Here is a 6381-nt window from a genome sequence, read left to right on the forward strand (position 1 = left end):
AAAGTTTATCAAAAGTAATAATATCATCGTTATCGCATACCTCACTAGGGTTATCACCTAGTGGAATTGTACATGGAGATGAGGCTTCTTTAGAACTCAAAGCGGGATTTTCCAACGCTTGTTGAATTGTCTCCAATTCCCCTTCATGTGTTTCAATAAATTTCCATAAGGCGTAAGCACTATCAAAATTAGCAAATTTGTTAGAAAATGAAGAGTGAAAAGCATTAACCAAATATTCTAACAAAAGCTTGTTCATATTAAACAATCTTTTATTATTTTCACACCGTTTGGATTTTTCCAAAATGGGAACAACATAAGCATCCTCAATATTTTCCCATAAATCAAATTGTTTAGATTGAACAAAAAGTTTGAATCTAACACGCCATTGAGCATAGGAAAAAATATCTAATTGAGGAGCAATATTAATAGCATATCCAAAACTAGATGAATCATACATATCCATAAAGATAAAATACAAGAAGAAAAATGCAATCAAAATTAGATTAGCACAAATACGATAACTTGGATCTTTAACTCAAGGGGATTAGACCTTAAATCAAAGAGCACCATACTCTGATACCAATTGTTAGACCCTAGGGGGGGTGATTAGGGTCTTATGCTAATCTAATCCCGATTAACTTCCAATTAAAATTATGTTGATCAATTTGTTCTTGCAAGAATGATATGAGATAGATATGAATAAGAACAATAAGAATATGCACAAATAATAAATAAGCCAAGCAAAATACAAACACACGATATGTTTACGAGGTTCGGTCACCACGACCTATGTCCCCGCTCCACACCTCGAGGAGATATCCACTATCACAATCCAGTTTAGAAGTCAGAACTTCTACACACTCGGTTTACAAGTTCACCGAAAACTCTCACACACCAAACACTATGCAATCACACTTTACACACTACGTGTAGGAACCTAGCCCGTGTCCTCCTCCTCAAGTACTCGGATACAACCTCTCCTTAGGTTCGTTAACTGACGCCACTCCTATTGGATTCGACCCCGTCTCTCGCCTTACACTTCTCTCGGTGTACAAGTGTATTACAAGTGATACGCACAAATAAAGATTAAATACAATGGTTTGTTCTCGAATAACAAGTGAGAACACAATGAAGTTCACACTCACTAAATCACACCCCACAACCTACACTATATAGTATGAAAATATTAAGCTCAATATGTGTGTGATAACAATGAATGAAAATAATACAACTCAATAAATATAGCTAATGAAATGAAAATGGAATAGTAAGCTATATAAGAGTTTAGAAAACTTCTCAAACAAGAAGAATAGTAGATGATGATCCCAATAGGATTTAAAAGCCACTTCTTGTTGTAGGAAAAACTTCTTTTGAAACAGACTGATGAAATCAGCTTAAACAGCTCTTTTAAACACACTTAATATTTTGTTGAACACAAAACTTTGATCTATAAAAAGAGAGCAGCAATGGGGTATTTATACCCTCTCAAATATCAGCCAAAAACCAACTTGAAAAGACTAAAAAGACCCTAGAGAGCCGGGAAAAGTTTCTAAATGATGAAATGAACATGTTAGAAAAGGAAATTTTGGAAAAATAATTTTTGTTTGTAAAGACACACTGTTTTTGAAAAGTGTTCGTAAAACCTGTATTTTACGAATATGAAAATTTTGATATGACTCATAAATACGTAAATATATCTCATGCATGTATTATGTATATATAATAGAGTATGAAAGAGTTGTAAACATGAGATAAAAGATATTGTAACGACGTTTGATAAAAAATCATTTATTTGGTAGAAAACGTCAAAAATCTTGTTAAGTGTACATATATTGAGCTTAAATATAAACATACAATATATGTAAGTAAACTAAACTTATACCTAGGTAATTCCACACATATAAACTTGAATCTTTAACGCTTGATTGTTGTGTGTTGAAATACCTGTAGAGAGAAACATAAACACAAAACTAAACTATATATTAGCGATAAATTGTTTGACAAATCATCATCAAAACTATAGGGTCAACACTTTGCAAGGTGTATAGCACTCTGGCTATCACAATAAAGAACTTCGTTCCCCCGCTTCAGTTCTAACTCTTTCAGGCACCCGGCTAACCAAATCATTTTCTTACTTGCCTCTGTCACTACAACATACTCTGTCTTAGTTGTGGACAACGTTAAAAATCTTTTGTAAACATAAGAACCAACTCACTACTGTTGACCCTAAGGTATAAACATACCCCGTGGTGCTTCGTCTTGTATCATGATCACTGGTGAAATCTGCAACCACGTATCCTTATAGTACTTGCTCCTTTCTCCTGAAACACAGTGGCATATTCGTAGTCCCTCTCAGATATCGCAATATCCACTTTACGACCACCTAATGCTTATTCCCTAGTTGCTTGCAAATCTGCTCATAACTCCCACTATATGGGTAATATCCGGTCTCGTGCAAACTATTGCATACATCAGACTACCAATGGATGATGAATAAGGACCTTTCTCATGTGCTCCTTCTCTATATTAGTCTTGGGCGATTGTTCTCCAGATAACTTGAACTGGCTTCCAAGGGCGTGCTAACGACCTTAACATTCTACATGTTGAATCTCTGAAGTACTTTCTCAATGTATTCAGACTGACTCAATATCAGCATCCCCTCAGCCGCATCTCAGCTGATCCGCATCTCAAGAATCTGCTTCGCTGCACCCAGATCCTTTATGAAAAACTTCTTTGCTAACTGCTTCTTCAGTTTGTTTATCTCATTTAAACACGGTCCTGCAACTATTATGTCATCAATATACATCAATAACACGATATAGCTGGACTCAAACTTCTTGAAGTAACAACAATGATCTGAGTTTCATCTACCATAGCCATTACTCTATATAAAGTTATTAAACTTCTTATACCATTGTCTTGGGACTTGTTTCAATCCGTATAAGCTCTTCTTGAGCCTACACACCATCTCTTCCTTTCCTTCCTGAATGAAGCCAATAGGTTGCTTCATGTATATTTCTTCATCTAAGTCACCATGAAGAAAGGTAGTCTTCACATCTAACTGATCAAGGTGAAGATTTTTAGCAGCTACCAAGCTCAACACCACCCTGATGGTTGTGAGCTTTACAACAAGGAAAAATATCTCCGTATAATCCACTCCTTCCCACTGTTGGAACCCCTTTCACGACTAATCTGACATTGTATCTCTTCCTTCTATCACTCTCCTGCTTGACCCGGTAGACCCACTTGTTATGTAAGGCTTTCTTCTGTGCAGGTAGCTGGGCTAACTCCCATGTCTCGTTCGAGTGGAGAGAATCCATCTCTTTTTGCATTAAATGCTCCCACTACTGAGATTCATTCACTTACATAACCTCCTCATAGCATTCTGGTTCTTCGCTATCTGTCAAAAGTAGGTAGTCTAGTGACGAGAGATACCTCGGATTCAGTTTGGGTACCCTGGATGACCTCCTAAGCTCCTCGCCCTGGGTAGTTAGTTCTGCATCTGGAGTCTCCTCTGTTCTTCGGTCAAAATTGACATTGTCTCCCCCATCTGGAAGTTCCTCCAAATCCATATACTCGGATGCGCTCGCATATGTAGTGCTGCTCCCACTGCTTTGGTCAGCCTTGATATTGTCCCTGTTCTTGTACATCACTTCCTCATTGAATATGACATCTCGGCTCCTGATGACTTTCCTGTTCCTCTTATCATAAAGAAGATACCTGAACTCATCAATGACGTGCCCAATGAATGTACACTTCAGTGACTTAGCTTCCAGCTTGTCTCTATTATGATCACTGATGTAGACATATGCCACACAACCAAAGACTCTCAAGTGTGAGAGATTAACCTTCTTACCACTCCAAATCTCTTTCAGAATCCCAAAGTTTAATGGAACTGATGGCCCATGATTTATTAGTTACGCTGCTGTATGCACCGCGTCCGTCCAAAAAGTTTTTGGTAGACCTGCATATAGACGTATGCTCCTCGCACGCTCTGTCAGCGTTCTGTTCATTCTTTCTGCTACGCCGTTCTGTTGCGGCGTCCCTGGAGTAGTCCTCTCCAAACGAATCCTGTTCAGAGCACAAGACTTCTTGAACTCCTCCAGTTTATATTTTCCACCATTGTCTGATCTCAGACACTTCACTTTCAGATATGTCTCATTCTCCATTATGTCTTTCCACTTCTTGAAGATGCTAAACACCTCTGACTTGTGCTTCACGAAGTATACACACACCTTTCTCGAGTGATCGTTGATAAAGGTGACATACTACGCCTAACCACCAAGAGAAAACACACTAGTTAGACCACATACATCTGTATGAACAAGCTCTAGCTTGTGTGCTTTAGGTGGTCTTCCACCCTTCAGAAAACTAACTCTCTTCTGCTTTCCGAAGATGCAGTCTTCACAAACACCGACTTTCACCGAATCAATGCCGGTTAGCTTCCTTCTGAGTGTAGAATCTTCATTCCCTTCTCACTCATGTGTCCCAGCCTATTGTGCCATAGATCTACACTCTCCTTGCCTGTTGTAATTGCGAGGGTGTCACTCGCATGTGAAGTTAGGTAGAGGGCACCGGTCTTGTTGCCACGGATAACCACCATTGTACCGTTGGAGATTTTCTATGAATCTCTGGTGAATGTTATAACATAGCCTTCTTCTCCAAGCTGGCCAGCCGAAATAAGATTTCTCTTTAGCTTTGGTACGTGTCTGACATTCTTCAGATACCACTTGGACCCCTTCAACTGTATTTACACATCACATCTTCTAATGACACTACATGGTTCATTATCTCCCAAGTATACTTCCCAAAGTCTCATGCTACATAGTTCTAAAAGAGCTTCCTATTAGCAGTGGCGTGTAAAGAGGCTCCCGAATCAATGACCCATGAATCAGAATCACTTTCCATAGCGAGAACCAATGCATCTTGCAAAATATGAGCCTTCTGCTCACCTTCTTCGGTGCTTTACAGGTAGAAGACATGTGGCCCTCTTGGCCGTAGTTCCAACATTTCCCTTTGATAGGTCTCACCTTCGAGTTTGACCTCTTTTTCTTTGACTTCGATTGATTCCTGTAGGGTGAAAATTTGATTCTTCCGAAGAAAGGAGTTTCGTTTGTATTTATAAGAAAGCTTATTACAAACTAATGAATCAAATGTTTACAACAGAAGCGGAGGGAAAGGCCCTCCTTGTTTAACGTGGGTTCCTCGGTGGCGATAGGACGCCTCGCTCGGTGCTCGTGCCGAGTCTGCTTCCCTTGGACGATCCGATCGAAGTTGCTGCCGGAGCCTCAGTTCTCAAACGAGGGAGCCTTTGGCAAAGGTCCAGGTTCAACCTTTGGGAGATTAGCCAGCAGAATATGCAACAGCCAATCCCCCTTTTCATGCTGCTGAAGATGGGTTTTAACAGGCAAGGGATGGCATGGGCCATCCCTTGATTCGTGGGATTTGACCACTGATGGAGGTCAGGGAGATAGCTTGACTGCTCCTTGAATTATGGGATGTGACCACACGTTGTTCGGAGACGTCCTGCTGTTCATTCGTACCGTCAATGGTCATTCGAAGAGCTGTGCTCTGCATCACGCTACATAGGAGTGGGAAAGCCCCTCCTCGTATGCGTGACAACGGCTGTCAGATGCTTGCGTGGATCTGACCAACCACCGAGCGTTGGCGGCTCTCGTCCCTTCACCTGGACAACTGAGGTGAGCCGCATTTATGAGGGTGCAGGCTGTTTCGGCGCCTGTCCGCTCATTCGTACTGTGGACGGCCATCTGACGGGCCTGGAGTATTGTGCCCTCTCCCTTGATTTGTGGGATTTGACCACTGATGTAACTGTTCCCATACTCCAAGTGGGCAGTTGACAGTGAGCTGGCGAGTCTGCAGCTTGGGTCTGCAGGCGAGCTTAGGACTGCAGGCAGACTTGGGTCTGCAGGCGAGCTTGCAGGCGAACTGGGTCTGCAGGTGAGTTTGGGACTGCAGGCGGACTTGGGTCTGCAGGCGAGCTAGCAGGCGAACTGGGTTTGCAGGCGAGCTCAGGTGCGCAGGCAGACTTGGGTCTGCAGGCGGATTTGGGACTGCAGGCGAATTTGAGTTGCAGGCGAGCTCCTGAGCATGGATTGAAGAATAGGCCGTAACTTTCAAACCGTAAGTCGGAATTGGACGAATTATATATGAAAATCGCCTATCTCGACGAGATGGAGCCATCCGAACCAAGCCGATTCGCTTCCTCCGTTTTGCCAAATTCCTTACGGTTTGGGAGATATCTGCGTTTTCCCCTTTTTCGCTATTTCGGGTGAGGTTTTAGCAGTTTTGTTCTGAACTTCTCTGATAAGGATTTAAAGGCAATTTTTATTGCCTACAAAACCCCCTCCAAAGTTTTCAGAC

Source organism: Asparagus officinalis, chromosome 4, assembly GCF_001876935.1.
Source record: "Asparagus officinalis chromosome 4, Aspof.V1, whole genome shotgun sequence".
Lineage (NCBI taxonomy): Eukaryota > Viridiplantae > Streptophyta > Magnoliopsida > Asparagales > Asparagaceae > Asparagus > Asparagus officinalis.